This window comes from Canis lupus, chromosome 20, assembly GCF_048164855.1.
Source record: "Canis lupus baileyi chromosome 20, mCanLup2.hap1, whole genome shotgun sequence".
Taxonomy (NCBI): domain Eukaryota; kingdom Metazoa; phylum Chordata; class Mammalia; order Carnivora; family Canidae; genus Canis; species Canis lupus.
The window spans coordinates 16,753,885-16,774,170 of NC_132857.1; the positions used below are offsets into that span (position 1 = coordinate 16,753,885).

Genomic DNA, 20,286 nt, shown 5'->3' on the forward strand with positions numbered 1-20,286 from the left:
AGACTGAAGCAATGCCAGTTGTGGGAGTATTTTGTTTTCTGATGTTGGTGGCAGAGGTAGAAGTAAGGTGCATTTATATGGTTTCCTCTGGCAGGTAACTCATTTATGAACACAGGCTAAAATGGCTTGCTTTTAAATGTATGTAAGGCAGCAAGTAGACAGTCCCATAATAAAGAATAAAAGTAGAAAATAAAGGGAACTGTAGGCCTACGGACTACTCTGATAAGGTTAATTATAAAGAAAACACTAATTCTCAGTGGTTTTTACATGGGTTGCTAATACAAGTTATTCTAATTGTTCAATGCTTTGGTAGCCAGCAACTTACACATGAAACAATGGCTCCAGAAACACTGAAAAAAACCTTTAAAACCAAATCAGAGCATTTGACTCGTAAAGGTGCTGGTTATTTTAAATAGCTACTGGACTCTCATATCAAAAGTTAATTAAGGGAAAGAAGAGCAGAAAGGTAGGAAGGCAGGGAGGAAGGAGAAAGGGAAAATAAAAAGGCTACAGAATCTCAGAAAAGGAAAAGTCACATGGATACTAAGTACCTAATAATGCCAGCAGGTGAAGATATAGTCAGTAAAATGCAGAGAAAGTATATAATACAAGAAATTGAAATGGTTCCATCCTCAAACAGCGCGATAAAGTGATATATTGATGGCATGTAACATGTGCTGAAGAGATTTATGTAAAAAACTTCTATATTGAAGATGATGAGTGAACAGATTTCCTCAGGAAATGTCTTGCCTTTGCAAGACTTGTAAATCATGGTTAAATTCAGTAAAATATTTTCTGCTGTGAATGCCAATGGAAATAAATAATGACCAAGATCTACTTCAAATGTGGCCTTCATATCTGGAAATAAAAATATGTGTCAGCATCTGTACAGATAGTACTGCATCAGTGATTGGTTTTATGAAGGGTTTCACTTCTCTTGCAAAAACAAAAAAGTCCTCACATCACATATTTCACAGAGAGGTGCTAGCATCAAGAATTCTTGGAAATGAAATATTTCTTGAGGATGTTACAAAATGGTTTTTTAAAACAGAGACAAGTTCACTCAAGAGCGCTTAAAGAAGCGTATGAAAACCTAGACCAAGAACATATAAATCTTGTGCAACACACAGAGATTTTGATGGCTTAACCAAAGAGGAGTTCTCAATAAGGTGTTTGAGCTGAAAGATGCATTGGAGAAATCATTTTTTCATAAAGTAATGTCAGGCTTTGCTGAGTATTCAGAAACTCACTTACTATCAGATATTTTTCACCACATGAACCTGTGAAACAAGAATCCAGTGTCCTGTAGAATATGTTTTGCCTTTGAGTGACTATAGTCTTGGCTATAAGGGAGAACTTAATCGTTGGGCAAATCATGTTGCAAAGGAAATGTTGAAGGATTTCCTGCTTTTTTTGGTCTTGCTGGGGAAAGAGACTAACAGACCATTCAAAGTCTTATTGAAAACCACCTGAAAGAACTGCATATCAAAACTGTAGAGAATCACATCCCACTTTTCAATATAAATGAATTACTGGGTGAGGCACCATTTATCTAAATCTTCTGTTCAACCAGAGAAGTTGACTTTCACAAAGAGGAAGAACTTTGTGAGCTGCAGACTATTCATTCCTTCAAGATGAGATTCACTGCTCCATTCTAGACAAATCTTGAATTTCTATTTTGCCATTACTATGAGAGCAATAGGCATTTTGCTGCAGTTTTCCACATCTTGTATAGGGGAACAAGGTTTTCTTGTGTAGTAAGAATCACGAGCAAGGACAGAAATTATCTAATTTAAGTTGAAAATGAAATCTATATGTTTTTAGCTCAAATCTAACCCCAATTGAGTATTTGTAGAGAAAAGGGAAGCATAGGTTTTATATTAATGTTATATTTCATTTTTATGTTTAGTTTCAAAAATAACACTTAAAATTTATACATGCAGCTATGAAAGGCTATACATGTATATAATAATTTTGTACTGCTAAATCTCTATTTAAGCCTGAATGTATCTCTTAGTATGAAAATATTGTTTTGAATGCCTTGTGTGAAATTTGTCAAAAGCTATATATTCTGATTCAAATTGCTTTGGTTTTAGTTTTAGTGGTTGTGCTGTTCAATATGATCAAAAATATGTTACAAATAAAATTCATTAAAATTATTTCATAATTTTTATTTAAATTTATTCTTCTGAGTCTTTCAAAAAAAATCAATAATCATTTTGACTGAAGATGGGCATTTATCCAAAATGTGTTGTTTGCCTTATGCATTTATAAATTTTTTTAAAAATAAAGAAAGGAGTTAATTTAAAAAATAATTAACTATAAATGCCTGGAGAAGAAGCTCTTGAAAAATTGGCTAACACCCCATTTTTTAATATAAAAAAATACTCTAGCAGATACCATATAACACATGCCATGTACCACAAGTATCTTGTACAGTAGAAATTTATAATATGAAAATTAGGCCTATTTGGATGAGAAAAATGTATTTAAAATAGGAAATTTATTTAAAAAACAAAAACTATGAAAGAAAAAACCTAAAGGCTTTTTTTTTTTTTTAACCAACATTTCTGACTTTCATTGGAGTTGATGTCCATGGTGGAGAGGGAGAAACCCACAAATAAAGTGGACCAATAAATTGGCCAAAATAAAGAGATCCACAGAAAACAAAATTCTCTTCACAATTATTATTGGATTATAATCTCAATAATTTATTGATCACATTCACATACATAGACATTATAATTTTATGAAGGAGCTAAAAATATTTAAATAGCTCTTTCAGGGTAAAAATATTAAAGAAGGCTGATATCCAATATCTAACATTTATTTTGAGCTTTAGTCATCTATGATTTTTTTACAAATTGAAAATATTACTGACAAACTGAAAGAGCAAAGCTTGTAAATACATGATCAATATAGGTAAATATGCTACAGTAGACTTATTCTTGAACGTTGCATAGTATATACATCCTTTTAGTATAAGAAATGGATTTTAAACAATCTTACTAGACTTGTTAACATTTCATTAATCTGTAATTTTTGAATGAGAAAGGGACAGATAATCTGTTTTAACAAAGGTGAAAAGACTTCAGAATTTCTCGTGTTAAAAATACGCAAATTGGGGTGCGTGGGTGACTCAGTCAGTTACGTGCCTGCCTTCTGCTCCAGTCATGATCCCTGCGTCCTGGGATCAAGCCCTCCCTGCTCGTGGGGAGTTTGCTTGTCCCTCTCCCTTTGCCTTTCCTTGCGCCGTGCTCTCGTGCTTTCTCTCAAATAAATAATAACACACAAATAAATAAATAATACTTCAAAGTGTGAAATTCACCCCCTAAAGAAATACAACCACATATGTTATTTTTGATCATGAAATTAGAGGAAGAAATGCCAGTAGACACAGAAATCTTGTTCGAAAGACAAATATTGCCTAAGATTTCACAAAGCTTAAAAATAAAAACAAAAATAAAAAAGTCCAGACAGGAAAGGGAGTGGGTTGTCTGAAATGGCACAGCTGTCTGCAGAGAAGTTGCAAGTTTTTCATTATCACATACTCTTCAACAGCCAAAATGTGCATCTCAACATAAAACTCACACAACCCTCTAAATACAGGATGGGAAGCAATTTCTCACTCCAAAAGTGTGCTTTTGAGAAGCTACCTATAAAACAATTTGAGTTCTGAAAATAGAAGATATGTGTTTATTGTTGACTCAGGCTCTGCTTTATTTTGCCAAAGTCAGACTTTTTCTCTAAAATGTATTAAGAAAAAAAAATGCATTAAACGTCAACGTTGGGGCCATGAAACTTGATAATTTGTAACTTCAAAGAAAGTAGTACATGAAAGAGAAAACTTATGTATAAATTAATATCAGTTCTATTAAAATATACATTGACTACTTACATAAGATATAATTTTAGGAACTGTTTTAGAACCTATTTTATTTCTTTGTCTGATAATGAATTCCTTGAAAGTACTACAACCAGAATCTTTTCCCTAGTAAGGGAAGCTTTATACATACATGCTCCCACCTTTCCATTCTCGTGGTTACAAGTGACTGTAACAATCGTATATTGCTGCTCTTGTAGGATTAGAGTATAAAGGGGTAGATAAAATTCCTTCAGCCATGTGGCTAATGAAAATTCCTTCCAAAAAAAAAAAAAGAAAATTCCTTCCTCAAGTTATTACATTCCTCTTCTTCCAATCTTAATGTATTTACTTATTCAGTTGATGTAAGTGAATATCAACCATTAAAAGTTTACCTCAGTGTGTGCTGATTATGTAGATAGACATGGTGGGAGGAGTGGAAAAGAAATTTTAAAAGAAAGAAAAGGAAGAAATAAAAAATGGAGAGGGATGTTTGTTTCCATCATAACAAATGTCAACTAACACAAGACTCTTTCCTGTCGGATTACTAACAACTATGCTTCATTTTTATTTTGGATGCTGTTTATTACTTGCATCCTGGTAACATGGTAATCCTGAAACTTCAAGAAGTAGTCTTAAAAGTGCTGAATGTGTCTGGAATTAGTAAGTAAAACCAAATGTTATAAATGTGTACTTCATTATCATATAATTTGGGTAATAGTGAAGATCAAATCTGATGACATGTATCCACATACCATTAAAATCTGTTAGAATTAGCTTTACTATTGCCAGTTTCAGTATTATTTTATGCCCATGGGACTATAAAGATGACCATAACACACAAATATACTTTCTTCATTTTAATGCCCTAATCAGAACCAATGAAAACAACCCAAACTCTGTAGATTTACATTGGGGGATAGGAAAGAATATTAAAAACTCTCAGCCCATAATAGGGCATCTTATTTTTTTAACATTTTATTTAATGGGCAGCCCAGGTGGCTCAGCAGTTTAGCACCACCTTCAGCCCAGGCTGTGCTCCTGGAGACCTGGGATCCAGTCCCATGTCAGGCTCCCTGCATGGAGCCTGCATCTCTCTCTGCCTGTGTTTCTGTCTCACTCTCTCTCTCTCTCTCTCTCTCTCTGTCTCTCATGAATAAATAAAATATTTTTAAAAACACATTTTATTGAGATACAATTTATGTACTATAGTATTCACCCACTTAGCTGAACAATTCAATGTCTCTTAATATATTTACAGAGCTGCACACCATAACCACAATCTAATAGTAAAACATTATTTACAATACAAAGAAATCTCATACCCATTTAGCCATCGCCCCATTCCTACCCCCACTGAAACCCAGGCGAGGACTAAAATACTTTCTATCTTTATACATTTGTCTCTCTGGACAGTTCTTATAAATATGATCATATGCTGGGTAGTCTTCTGTCACTGCTTTCACTTAGCATAGAATTTTTGGAGGTTTGACCATGTTGTAGAATGTATCTGCACTATATTCGGTATTATTACTAAATAATATCCCAGTTTACCTATTTATTTGGGTTATTTTCACTTTTTAGCTGCCTTGCATAATGCTGAATAATAGTGCACCTTGAAGAATGAAACGATAGGAGCGCCTGGGTAGCTCAGTAGGTTAACTGTCCAATTCTTGATTTTGGCTCACATTATGATCTCAGAGAACTAGGATGGAGCCCTGCATTGGGCTCAGTGAGGAGTCTCCTTCTCCCTCTGCCCCTCCCCCTGTTCCTGCTTCCCCCCCCTCAAATAAATTAATAAATCGGTCACAAAAAAAGAATAATGAAACAATAGTAGACTAATAATCAGCCATATACTGCTCATCCTAGAATAGAAACTTGTTTCCCAATAAAATTGTTACAAAGATACAATTCAAGGCTATATTAAGATATAGTTTAACTTTTTTTTTTTTTAAGGATTTTATTTATTTACTCATGAGAGACCCACAGAGAGAGACAAAGGCACAGGCAGAGGGAGAAGCAGGCTCCATGCAGGGAGCCCGATGTGGGACTCGATCCTGGGACTCCAGGATCATGCCCTGGGCCGAAGGCAGGTGCTAAACCACTGAGCCACCCAGCGATCCCAGATACAGTTTAACTTTGACTAGATATGATCTATCTAGTTTCTCATTTTATAAAATATATGGGACATTTTATACAAATATATGTCATTTGTCAAAGTCTTTACTTTTTACCAATTGTGTGGGATTATACTGGATATCTGATAATTTAATTTTTTTAGGCTAGAATCTCATATTTTTTTGAATCCCAGATTCCTTTAATAGTGTCAAAGTATAATTTTCAAAAGTCAAAAACATTAATTTCATACACATATAAAAACTGTCAAAATTGTGCTTGACTCATGAATGAGGGAACATTAAAATAGTAAAAGTGGTTCCAAGGGCATTTTAGAACAAAAGTTATAGGAAGCAGAAAAAGAAGAGTGTTAGAATTAAGATTCTGTGAGAGATTAAACTAAGGGCAATAAAACCATTACCTTTGGGAGTTTTTTTTCCCTCAACAAAAATTTACAGGCTAACATAACAACTATATTTTATCTTGATTCTACTCAAAATGTAACAAAATAGCCAAACATGAGTAAATTTTCCTAGAGAATAAAATAATCCAGGAAAATACCCTTGTATGACATTGAAGAAACATCTTGATACTTTTTCTCCCCTGTAACTATTTTCTGACTCTTGGAAAATTTTTCTTAATAATACCATGCTGCAGGAAGCAGGTAAATGCAACTCATGTTAAAGCTTTGTTATTACTGGAAATATTTCTCATTTTTGTGTTGTATTTCTATGTGTTTTGGTAATCATTGAAAGAGTAATAGCATATCACCTTGAGGAAAGCACAATTTTATTTGCTGAGTTTCTGTGATTTTTTCCCCACTTTGCTCCTTTTTACAATCAAATTTAGTTAATATAATCAAAGATTTGTCTTATCTATAACTAAGCAACAAAACTTAGCATAAAAAGAAACACGTGAAACTTTAATAAAGTGGACAATGGCATGGGAAAATCTCTATATATATTTTAATTGATCGTTTTATTATCCAGGGCATTATTAAAGGTCTATCCATCATGTCTGATTAGCAAGAGAATAAGACAAAAATTAATAATAACCTGTAAAAGGAAAACGCCAAATATTTATTAAAACAAGGTACTACATGTGGTTACTTGTATATTCCCACCCTGAAGATTGAGTTAAAAAATTACAGGGAGTTTTGAGAAGTACACCTAAGGAATTATTGATTTGGAAAGTACACCTGATATATTATAGTTTGTAAGTCATATGGAGTCATATAAAATCCCATGTCATGAGCAATAGGCGTCTATATGAAGGCACACTTCTCCACACAGGCTATGCTCTAATACTAATAGAAAGTCCAAATAGTGGCCCTGATCCATTCTCCACTTACCCTCAGATTGGCAAGAATATAAGCAATAACAGTGATACCCATCAATTTAGCTAGTTTTCTTAAACTGACAGACATACCCAACTACTCTAGGAGAGGAAGTTAACTTGCTAGCCTCTTCAAACTCCTAAGCTATTCAGACAATGAGTTATGGGACTTCATTAATTTGTCTACAACCCCTTTAGAAGTAAACCTGAGCAAAAAACCAAATTCCTCCATGAAAATGATACAGGAAAGCGAGGTTCTCATCTCTCGGAGTCAAAGAATGACTCTTGCAGACAACAGAGAGTGAGTAAAGCAATAGAAATTTATAAGCAAAGATACAGAGAAAGCTCTCAGAAGTGAGGAGAGTCCCAACAGGGTTGCCACTGAGGTCTTTTAGTGATGGTATTTTACGGAGAACCTAGCCAGGTTGCCCAAGGCCTTGAGATTCTTGTGCAGTCTTGGTTTGAGCAGGGACTATTGATAACATCCTCAATGACTTACTTCATTGGGTTCTGGTGAATTTCTGTGATTACTTGGTAGCCATTAAAGGAAGATACTCCCTAACATTTTGGAGCTAGGGAGCCAGATTTATTTTTTCTTTTCTTTTCTTTTCTTTTTTTTTTTTTTTTTTCTGCCTTATCTCTGTTTCCTTGGGATGGGGAGGAGCCTGACTCTGGGCCCTTCCTTTATCTTTCCCTGCCTAGCCCCATCTGCCCCTAACACATTCCTACATCAAAAAGAACTATCAAAAGTAAGTCTTGGAGCAAAAACATGTGACCTAGTCTTCTAGCAGCCAGACAAGTAGACAATCCCCAAGCAGTCCCCAAGGAAATAAGACATTATTTATATATGGGGCTGCTGAAGTAGCATTAAGAATAGACAGTAGGAGCCTACGCTTTAACCTCTATGTTTTTTCATGAAAAATCATGTATTTAACATGGAGACACACTGTGTCAGAAAATTAAATAGAAGTTATAATTTTATTGCTTTACTTTCTTCCTCTTTTACAGTGGTTTTAGGGGATTATAATTTCCTCAATTTCTTTTTTCCCCCCAAAGTAATAGATTTATATTAAAAATGAAAAAAAAAGGTGTGAAAGGTTATATCTTTCTCCCTTCGGTGCCACCATTTTGTTACTACTGAGGGACTATAGAAGAGGTGGCTACTGCTGTTTCATTAAACCAGGATCGCTATGAAGTTCAGCTGCAGAGCATGTGTTCTGCTTTTCTTTTGAAAATGTGCTCCATTAAAACCACATTCTTTTGCCAGTCTAAATTCATGAAAGTCTACATATCTCTCTCCGTTCGAATTACCCAAGTTCTGCCTCTGAGGCAAGGGATGTGAGTGAAAACGATGAAGCCACACAACACAACGGTCTTGAGAGATCCTGTACGGCTGACTGAGAGGCAGCAACTAACTGCACTAGTGGAGAAAAGAGCCAAGCAGATGACAATGACCACAACAGAGCTGCGCGGAGCCAGCACTCATCAGCTGGTGCCTGGGAGAGGCTTGAAACAGTCTTTAGATATTTTTATTGGCCTCAAACCTGGAAGTGGCATCTTGTATTCTTCAGTTAAATCAGGGATTGAGATCTGATTAAGAATTATTAACATAGTTCTTAAGTAAACAATTAAAGTAAACAATGATATAGAAATAATAAGCTAATACATGAATAATATAATAACACCATTTGTCCCTATTATAGATAATCTTTCTAATTCCTCAGAATCAATGGGAAGAGAAATAATCATATCTAATCAGAAATCATTTGCAATTTAGAGCAAATCATAACCTCTTGAAAATAAGAGATTCTAAATTACTAAAAACATACAGAAGATGTACTGAGAGAGCATTTGGATTACCTTTTTTTAAATTATTAAGTTATTTAACAGAGTGAGAGAAGAGAGAGGAAGGGAGCATGAGCAGGGGAAATAGCAGAGGCAGAGGAAGAAGCAGGCTCCCTGCTGAGCAGAGAGCCTGACCAGGAGCTGGCTCCCAGGATCCTGGGACCATGACCTGAGCCGAAGGCAGACAAAGGCTTAACCCACTGAGTCACCCAGGCGTCCCTGGACTACTTTCGGATTGAGAGATTACACAGGAAGGATAAAATTGAGTGCTTTTTGCAATTATATAAAATATGTTTGGTCAAAGGTGTGTGGTGGCGGAGGTGGAAGATGAGCAGAAAATGACTGGGAAAGGATAGATTGCTGCCAGATTGTAGGCTTTTTGCTTTCCTGAAAACTTTGCAATTATTTCTGGGAAGTCAGAAAAATTTTGGAATGGGGAAATGACACTATCTAAACCATAGTTCGGGAGCACAACCATTGTGCAAAGGTGAATAAAACACTAGCAGTATTTGAGTCAAATGGGGCACCCTTTCTTGTAAGCAGCACTGTAAATTGCTAAGGCATCCCAGCTCGGTAAACCTTAGCACTACTGAAAATAAGGAAAACATTAAACAGTTATGTGTAGGTCCCATTTCAAGAGAGGATTAAACTTTCAAAGGAAAACAAAAGGTCCCAAAAGCTTTGATCTAAAGAATGATTTTAGAATTGGCTGCCTCACAGTGTCCCAGAGATCAATTAATGCAATTCCCCAAGAGAACTCAGAATGGACCTGGCAATCTCTGCGGAGCCTTGGAACCTTCACCCTTTGGAGGGAACCAGTAAGATTAGAATCTGTCCCTGTACATGTGGGCATCGGTGATACCAAATTCACAAAGTCACCTTACCCATACGTTGTCCCATTCTACAAGCTTAACAACTAGTAAAAATACAAAGTCTAAAGACAATGCCTCTTCAAAGCCACATATAATTGTTAAACATTTATGTAAGCAGGGAACGGAGTAGGCCACCTGGCAATTTTACAAGGTGAAAAAATGCTTTACTCAAAATGACAGTTTTTGCTTCTACTTCCCCAGTGTGAGTTCACTAATTATTTGCTTCTGTAAGTGAATTTCACAGTATTAAGAAACTGTCTCAACTTTGATTATTATTGTTTGTGTTAGGACTTTCAGGATCATCCCTGAAGTATTTGTAATTTCAAAGACATTTATTATACCAGTGTGAAACAGTCAATTTATTCATCAGACTGTATGTATTAGCTATGTAATCTCCAATTTTAGATGAAAAAGCCAAAAAAAGCATATAAAAGAAGTTCATTTTAGAATTGGATAATGACTTGAAAGGAAGTAATTTCAAAGATTCTCAAGAAAGCTAACATCTACCAAAAAGTCAGAAATACTAACTAAAACAAAGTGACACTTTTATTCTAAATGTAGGGTGTTTTTTTTTTTTAAAGATTTTATTTATTTCTTCATGAGAGACACAGAAAGAGAGACAGAGACATAAGCAGAAGAAGAAACAGACTCCATGCAGGAAGCCTGCTGTGGAACTCGATCCTCGGACTCCAGGATCATGCCGAGTCAAAAGTAGACGCTCAACCACTGAGCCACCCAGGTGTCCCCCAAACATAGGCTGTTTAAACCAAGGTTGATCCTTAAAATAGATGGCACAATTTGAAAAAATAAGTAAACAAGACACAAATGGATTTCTAAAGTTATTAAAAGTGCTCTAAATTCCAGCTATGAGAGTTAAAAACAGGACAACAATAAATCTTCCATCGTTCATCTTGTCCCAGTGTAATTAACAGCTTTTGCTTTCACTGTCAAAGGCATCCCAGCTTGGACAGTAAATTATATGATCATTCTAGTCATAATATATCCCTGAAAATTATCTTAATTAATCAGGAAATGAAAGGTAGTTGAAGAAATAGGCTTATCAAAATTTATTTTCAGTAAAAGCGGAAATTTTAAAAATATATTTATTTTATCGTAACTTGACCAAAATCCCCAACAAATGCATATAATCATAACTTGGTATTTCTTATTTACCATTAAACACATTTAATGATGTAAAATCACCTTAAGGATCACTTAGCTGCTTCTTACAAGTTTAATATGCTGAAATTAATACATTTTTCATTACCTATATATTGTCTCTGTATTGTAATTTTACCAGTTTTCTTTTAAGTAGGCTTTGCGTGTTCCATGGATTTTCATCTTTTTTGCCCTCAATCTCTTTCTATAAATTAAAAGATTAGAAAAGAGTGCTCGCTTCGGCAGCACATATACTAAAAAAGATTAGAAAAGAATGCTCTTATTCAGCTAGATTTTTATTTCTTCAAGTAGTCTGCTAATTTTTATATTTCTATAGATAATCATCTATAACTTTTATAATTATTTATATATTTATACTTTGTACTCTTTTTTTTTAAATTTTTGACTTCTGTTTTTTTTTTCATTATTATGTCTTCTTTAATTTTTTTTTAGAGATTTCATTTTTAAATAATCTCTCCACCCAAGGTGGGACTAAAATTTACAACCCTGAGATTAAGAGTCCCATACCCTACCGACTGAACCATCCAGGTGCCCTGTGCCTTCTGTTGCATTGAGAGAGTTTCCACATTTACTTCTTTCAGAAAATTTTGAAATAACAGATTTGATTTTTATTATCTTCTGAATACTGTTTTACTTTTTTTTAAAGATTTTATTTATATATTCATAAGAGACACAGAGAGAGAGAGGCAGAGACACAGGCAGAGGGAGAAGCAGGCTCCATGCAGGGAGCCTGACGTGGGACTTGATCCTAGGTCTCCAGGGTCACAGCCCAGGCCAAAGGCAGCACTAAACTGCTGAGCCACCTGGCTGCCCGTGAATATTGTTTTAAATATAAATTGTGTAACCTAACAAATGTGCATTGCTTTTAGCATATTTACTTATTTCCAAATTTCCCTGTATTCACATTCATCTATTTACATCATGGAAAGTGTTGCTTTTTTTTACCTTTTTTAAACAAACTCAAAAATAATAATTTTAACATTGAACAGTAAAGTTTATTAATACTTACTTTGCTTAACTGTGTTTCTTACATTTCTTTCATGACATCCTCAGGAAAGAAAAATCCTCAGATTTTATTTTTTCTTTCTAAAAGAAATTATTTTAAAGTTAGTGTGTTTTTAAGCTTTAAAACCTTTATTTACACTAAAACTAGTTTAATTTTGCCTTCACCTTGAGTGATATGTCCACTAAATATTAAACTTTAAGTTGACTATGATTTACTGTCAGTACTTTGAAGATGTCCTCATTGGTGGTATAAAGTGTGCTGTATGTTTTCAATCATGAATGTTACTCTTTTTATCATCATTAAAGATGATGTGACCAGATATAAGAGCATGTTCTTTTCTTATTTTCTACTTGCAACTTGCACTGAATTTTGCATCTTGGGAATCTATCAATTCTGGAACCATCTTGGTATTCTCCTTCAAATATTGACTATGTTTTTTTTTTTTTTTTTTCATTTGAGTCTCTTTTATATCTCTGGTGGGAATTCTGAAACAATGCATCGTGTTGCATATATAGAAATTTCTTATGCTGGTTTGGAGGTAACTTTCATATGTAGGTCACACAAGGCTGATACTGACTACAGAGTTTTCCTTTCAGTAAACAATTTTTATGAAAAAAATCTAATTTATTAATTTATCCTTTCACATATTTACCATTCTTATTTATGACTGATTATTTTTGTTTCATACATATTATTTATGTTTGCTGAGTATCTTACTTTTTTGATCATTCAAACACTAATTGTTTAAATTCTCAGACTGATTGAAACATTAATTTCTCCTGGAGTGAATGTGTATTTTGTTGCTTGATTTGATACCATATTATTTATTATTTAATTGCTTGAATGATCTAATAAGTGCAGATTGTAAATATGTTTTGAATGGGAATGTTTTGGGGATTTTGATTTTGTTTTGTTGTCTTTGGAGAGTGTGGGTGTACATATATGTATTTGCTTGCTTTTCTTTGATTTTTATGCTGTTATTATTTTCTCCTGCTTCCAGAAACTCTGTACTTTTGAAGTGCTTCCTTCTAGTCCATACAAAATGCAGTTATTAAAATAGCATTTGACAGGGGCATCTGGGTGGCTCAGTGGTTGAGCCTCTGTCTTTGGCTTGGATGATGATCCAGTCCTACAGCAGGCTCCTTGCAGGGTGCCTGCTTCTCCTTCTGCCCTTGTCTCTGCCTCTCTCAATTGTCTTTAATGAATAAATAAATAAAATCTTTAAAAAATTAATGGTAAATCTTTAAAATAGCATTTGACAGTTTTTATTTTATAAAGATATCCAGGCTATCAGAGATCTAATCACAGAGTCAGCTGACAACATGGCTCAGTACTTTGACAAAGGTTGTGTTTTCTATACCTGTTTCCTTAGGTCAACAGCTTTCTATAATGCTGTTGTGATATTATAATGCCATATCACAAGCAGTAAGTCAACAGCTATTTTTTTCAGCCTCTTTTTAGAGTGTGAGGGGTGGGGGGGATCTATTCCTTCCCAGTCCTAAGCTTTAAATGCTGAGAGGAGGGGTGCCTGGGTGGCTAAGTCAGTTATGCCTCCAGTTCTTGGTTTAGGCTCAAGAAATGATCTCAGGGTCGTGGATGGAACCCTGAGTGAGGCTCCATTTTCAGGGGTGAGGCAGCCTAAGATTCTCTCCCTCCCTCACCCTCCGCTGTGCACTCACTGTATCTCTCAAATAAATAAATAAATAAATAAATAAATAAATAAATAAATAACAAAACAAACAGACAAACAAAAATAAATGCTGAGAGGGAATAGAAAGAAACGTGTCACAGAGAGCAATTTTAGTGCTTTGCTTTTTGGGAGCCCTACCTACCTCCTTGCATCCACTCCCATCTTCTACTTCTTTGAGTCTAATAGGCCAGTGGCATAGTCCATAACAACTTTGTGGTTCTGGGGACTTACTTCTTGATGTATGAAAATGTTTATAATGTCATTGGATTTCAGGTACTATATATATGAATGTATGGTATATGTAATCCAACACTTGTGTGAATATACATATTTAGCATTTGGGGATTAGTAGGTCTGTTTAAAACTCATTGCATCTTTTGGGATACCCAGCTGGCTCAGTTGGAAGAACATGAAACTCTTGATCTTGGGGTGGTACATTTGTGCCCCTTGTTAGTTGTACTTAAAAATAAAATCTTAAGGGATCTCTGGGTGGCTAAGAGGTTTAGCACCTGCCTGCCTTTGGCCCGGGCCATGATCCTGGAGACCCGGGATCAAGTCCTACATCGGGCTCCTTGCATGGAGCCTGCTTCTCCCTCTGCCTTTGTCTCTCTCTCTCTCTCTCTCTCTCTCTCTATGTCTTTCATGAATAAACAAAGGAAGATACTATGTAGTTTTGCTCATTTTACTTTCAAAGTAGACATCATTAGGTACACATGATAATGACTGACTTTTGTCTTTGTTACAGTTATGAATGAGCTGTTTCCCTTCTGTTTTTCCCTTCCCAAATGGCCTTTCTTCACTATCAAATGCCTAGCTATACAATTGATTTATAGACCTTTGAAGATTTCTGCTTTTTATTTGATGTGGTATATTTTAATGACATATAACCTTATATCTACCAATTACAGATGGTTATGTGAGTATAAAAAATACACAATAAATTTTAATTCCTGGTACATATTGTAGAACAATACCTACACATAAAAAGCAGTCAAATATGTTCCTGACCTTGGAGATTAAAATTCAAAGTGAAATTATTATCAATATTAGCATTACCAAAATTCAAAAACACAAGAATCAACAAAACCTGTTTAATCTCTAAAGCCCAGTAGATGTGGCCCAATATAAGTGGTTTTATTACTCTGCTATAGCAAAGAAAGCAAATTAATAACAAGCCCTCTATATTTTTCCATATGGCTAAATTTCACATTTTTATATACTACTCATTAATGATTATGACGAAGACATTCATGATCTCATTTTACTGTGAACAACTTTGCTTCCTTTGTTCTCATTGGACTTCAGTTAGGTTACTCTTTCATTAAATTGCTCAGTAATTAATCCATTTATTAGCTATAGACTTTTATTTTTATTTTTTTTATTTTTTTTTAAAGATTTTATTTATTTATTCATGATAGTCACAGAGAGAGAGAGAGAGAGGCAGAGACACAGGCAGAGGGAGAAGCAGGCTCCATGCACCGGGAGCCCGATGTGGGATTCAATCCCGGGTCTCCAGGATCGCGCCCTGGGCCAAAGGCAGGCGCCAAACCGCTGCGCCACCCAGGGATCCCAGCTATAGACTTTTAGAGTAAATCTATATAGGAGCAATTTTCTTTAGAAAGGGAAACTGTAAATTGCAACAAAGGGCTTCCTAATATAAAAGAAACAAAGAAAGTGTGTGTGTATGCATGTGCGTGCATGTGTGCATGCATGTGTGTGTGTGTTGGGGCATGTGTATATATATGTACATACAGTCAGGACCTTAACTTGAGAATATGTGATATTGAAAAATATATTTTGTATTCTTTTGTTTTGAACTCAAAATGAATTTTCCCTTAAAACAATATTGTTAGATTTCTAGGTTAGCCTAATATAGACCTCATGTGTTATAGAAATATATAACCTGACTGATGAATCATAGGTTTTGAGAACCAAGATGAAGGAAGAAGGGGAAAGTAGAGTCAAGTACAACACGAGTCAAAATATTGTGACAGGTGAACTTTTCCTGAAGGCTGACATCATTCTGTACCTCTTCCCAACCTCTGCTATACATCTACACCATGCACAGGAGTAGGTCCATTGAGTGTGGAGATAGTCTTAGCACTAAATGAGGGGTTAACAAATAAATATCCATTCCTTCATTTGCAAGATCACAGACTCTGGAACCAGACTTCTGGGGCACGAATTTTGTTTTTTTTTTGTTTTTTTTTTTTCACTAATAAGTTTTATGACCTTAAGCAATTTACTAAATCATCCTATGTCTTAGTTTACTTCTTTGTAAAATGGAAATAATACTGATAACCAGCTAGTAATTAACTCACTTTTTTATGAAAATAGGCTGAATAGTGTATTTCAAACTTTTGAATGACTGACAAAATATAAGTGGTATGGAACTTGTAGCTATTATTATTAATGTTATTATTACTATTAATAAAAAAACAAGCATGTATGAGAGCATTAATTTTATGTCAAACACTATACCAGAGGATGAACATATAAAATAAATAACAGTTCCTGCATCAAAGATTTTCAGGCTAGAGAAAATGGAGATTGGCCAGTTTTAAAGATGATCAAATAGGGATACCAAGAGAAAAATCTATGGAAAGAGAGTGAAAAAAATGTATGAATGCTTCAATTCAAAAGTACCCATGTTTAAGGCACACCTGACTATCCAGACATTGAAGGAGTGAGAAATTACAAGCAAATAAGTTCAGGAAATCAATCTAGAGATTGAGAGATACAGAAGAGAAGATGGCATTTTAAATGTTAAGCATCAGGCATTCGTATCAAAATTTAAGGGGCAGGGATCTAATGACTAAAAGGCTATGAGATAAACAACAGTAAGCAAACCATTAAGGAACTAGAAAACAGAGAAGTAAGCTCATCCTGGAGCAAGCAGAAGCCTACATGGCAAGACTGACTAAATGCAATTATTGAGCTACTTCCGCAAGAAGTTGATTATTCCCTAAGCCTAGGGACATGCCTAGGCTCAGAATCTGAGGGTATGGTTTAGAACTGGGAGAATTGAAAGAAAATTCACAATTGACCTAAGAACACTTGGCTCCAAAATTTATCAAGTACGCAGTCTTCCTGAGCAATAGTTTGTCCATTTCCAAAATTCAAGTATACTAAAATAGTTTTTATTCTCTAAACAAAAAGAGAGCATATGGAGAAAATCAGCTTTACAGTATTATATAAGCCATACATATATTAACTATCTTAATTATCATATGACCACAATCACAAACCTAAATATATTGGAAAATTACAATACAGGGATCGAAATATTAGGATGTGCCAATGTGTCATGGTAGGTGCTTACCATACTGCTTCAATGGTACACTAGGTCCAAGGCATTCTCAATCCCTTTTGTTCCCCTAAAATTCTTGGAGTGTACCATGAAATTAATCACTGTGCATTGAATGAATAATAGGGGGACTGGCCAATTAACATTAACCTGGAAGAGATTATCAACACCTTTCTCTTTGTAAGGCTATTTGCATTTTCTAGAGAAGAGCTTCTTGATCCCAAATTAATATCCAAATGGTAGAATTTTAAGGAATGTGGCAAATTTTACATGAAAAAAAAAGAAAAAGGAAAAAAAATAAAATGAGAGTTATGCATGGGAGTTTAAACAGGAGATTTGGCATTTTCCTGTTTGACACTTCCTTCCTTTCTTCCAAATTTGAGCACAAATGTTCTTTCAGACTCCTGTGATTTATTTTGGTTTGTGTTTAATTTCATGGCCATTCTTATGCTATTTATAGGAGTGAGGTTGAGGATAGCTGGTGAATAGCAGCTCTTCCAGTATGGGTTAAAATTGCTTTACATATTAAAAAGTGATTATTGGGATCCCTGGGTGGCGCAGCAGTTTGGCGCCTGCCTTTGGCCCAGGGCGCGATCCTGGAGACCCCGGATCGAATCCCACATCGGGTTCCCGGTGCATGGAGCCTGCTTCTCCCTCTGCCTGTGTCTCTGCCTCTCTCTCTCTCTCTCTCTCTGTGACTACCATAAATAAATAAAAATTAAAAAAAAAAGTTTAAAAAAAATAAAAATAAAAAGTGATTATTTATATAAAGAGAAATACTGGAAATATTATATATGAAATAATAACAAAATCTACATCATGATAGTGTTGATCTAAATATTTGGTTGATTTCATAATAGGCATAGTTTACCAAATGGCTTAGCATTTTTCCTCTAGATAAAATTTAAGTGATGAAAGATCTTTCACCTAAAATATTATTTCCTATAATATACAATTTTCTTAAACACTAATAGACATCTAATATACCTAATATGTAACAAATCTGTTGTCGTTCCAAAGTATGTCAACACTGTACACTTTTAAAACACCTTAACTGGGTTTTTAAACTTTTCTGTCTTCTCTGTATAAGATGCTTAATTGTTAAATGAAACATTCTAGAATTCCTCCAGCTAGGTGACTTCTAGAATTTTGGATTGGCTTTATCAATAAAACATGGATCAACATGAGCTTTCTGATTTATTTGTGTTGTTTAATCTGGACACAGAGAGTCTTAAAAAAAAATCTACCAATTACTAACTAATTTTATTTTAAAAACATAGGTAATTTTTCAACAAAAGGAGTTAAAAGCCCCAAAATACAGGAATTAATGAAAATCATTGATTTTTCAAATATAATGGATATTGCCCTATAATAAAATCAACATAAAAACTTACTGTATTTTGAGGCACCTGAGTGTCTCAGACAGTTAAGCATTTGACTCCTGATTTCCACTCAGGTCACGATCTCAGAATCCTGAGATCAAGCCTGAGTGGGGCTGTGTGCTCAGCAGGGAGTCTGCTGGAGAGTCTCTCTCTCCTCCCTCCCTCTGCCCTTCCCTCCACTTGCTCTCTCTCTCTTTTCCTCTCCTACCCTCTCTAAAATACATAAATAAATCTTTAAAAAAAACACAACCAAACAGCTCACTCTTTGAATAGCATTGCAGACAACATGTGGGAAAAACATTGCTCTTCCGCTGAAATGAATGAGAAAATTAAAGAATGTGAATCTAGTTAATTTTAGCTCTGTCTCTACGCAACTAATCTGTTGTAAGGCTCGTTAACATAAAATGTATCTTTGCTTCACTGAAATGAAGTTTTAAAATATACATGATTTTTTTAATCAAGAGAGTTGTTATTTCTGAGGCGTTATTTGCATGACACTTTTATTGTTAAAATGATTTATAATTGCTTACTTAAATGATTCTGGTGCCATTAGCTTTGGTCTGTGGTGCCATATACAAAAACAAAACTAAGATATATCTGAAAAATTATAGGTACTTTTCCATTTTGTTAGCATCTGTAAAACACATTATCATATGATTTATTATTAGCTCATTAGAAAGAATTTTAAACATAGAATTGATAATTTCACTCTAGATAGTTACAATATGGGTATTATAGAACTAACAATCTAAAATATAAAGTAGTTAGAGACATTAGCATGGAAAAATATACAACTATATGCCTTCCATGTAAAAGTAAGCCAAATGTAACTTTTATGATATGATAAACAATTTCATGTTTACACTAGATATATATCCTCCCATGAGTCATTTGGATCAACTTCGTGAGGCATTTAAGAATTTCAAGAGTTGCATAATTAGTAGAAAGAACACAATTCAAAAGAGAAGTATCAGCTAGAGGGTAATTTTGAATAAGTGTCTTACTCTGAGGCAGCTTTAAATGACCTTGAGCAAAAAAGGAGGTCACCATAACTGTAGTTGGCCTGGTCAAAGTGAAAGGTAGGAAAGACAGATAGCAAAGGAACAAAGATGTCATTGGAAACAGCACAGAGAATTCACTAGAGAGGAAAATTTAGTGGAGAGAAAGTTGAAATGTTCAAAAGAGGAATGAGTTGTATTTGACCTAATGCAATTTTATAGGTTGGAGACGGTATTATGTTCCTGGAGCTGCCACAAAAATTACCACAAACTTGGTGGCTTATAAAAACAGAAATTTATTCTCTCACAGTTCTAAAGGCTAGATGTCTAAAACTGAGGTATCTACAGGGCCACACTCCCACTCAAAACTCTAGGAGAGAATCCTTTTTTTTTTTTTTTTTTTTTTTATCTCAACTCTAGGAGGTTCTCTCCAGGCTTCCTTAGCTTGTAGTAGCATCTCTCAAATCTTCACCTCATCTTCACTCGGCCCCCTTCTTTGTGTCCTCTGTGTGCCCTTTTTGTCTCTTATAAGGACCCTCTGGATTTAGGACCTACCCCAAACTAGCATGTTTTTGCCTCTATTCTTTCTTTAATTACATCTACAAAGATCCTATTTCTAAGTAGTCATATTCTGAGGTTCCAGTGGACAAGAATTGAGGAAGCGAGTATAACACTATTCAACCCTCTATAGAAAA

The 20,286-nt window shown here is 34.7% G+C and overlaps 1 long non-coding RNA gene across 1 annotated transcript in view; it reads right to left on the reverse strand.

Moving 5' to 3' along the window:
* The window catches only part of LOC140612058 (uncharacterized), a 33,898-nt gene extending 15,593 nt beyond the window's left edge, over positions 1-18,305 (reverse strand). Inside the window, exons 1-2 of the long non-coding RNA XR_012013376.1 lie at positions 18,199-18,305; positions 12,218-12,294 (exon numbers count right to left, since the gene is read on the reverse strand). This is a non-coding gene — a long non-coding RNA (uncharacterized lncRNA). The remainder of the gene's footprint in view (positions 1-12,217; positions 12,295-18,198) is intronic.
* Between the last annotated feature and the right edge of the window lie 1,981 nt (positions 18,306-20,286).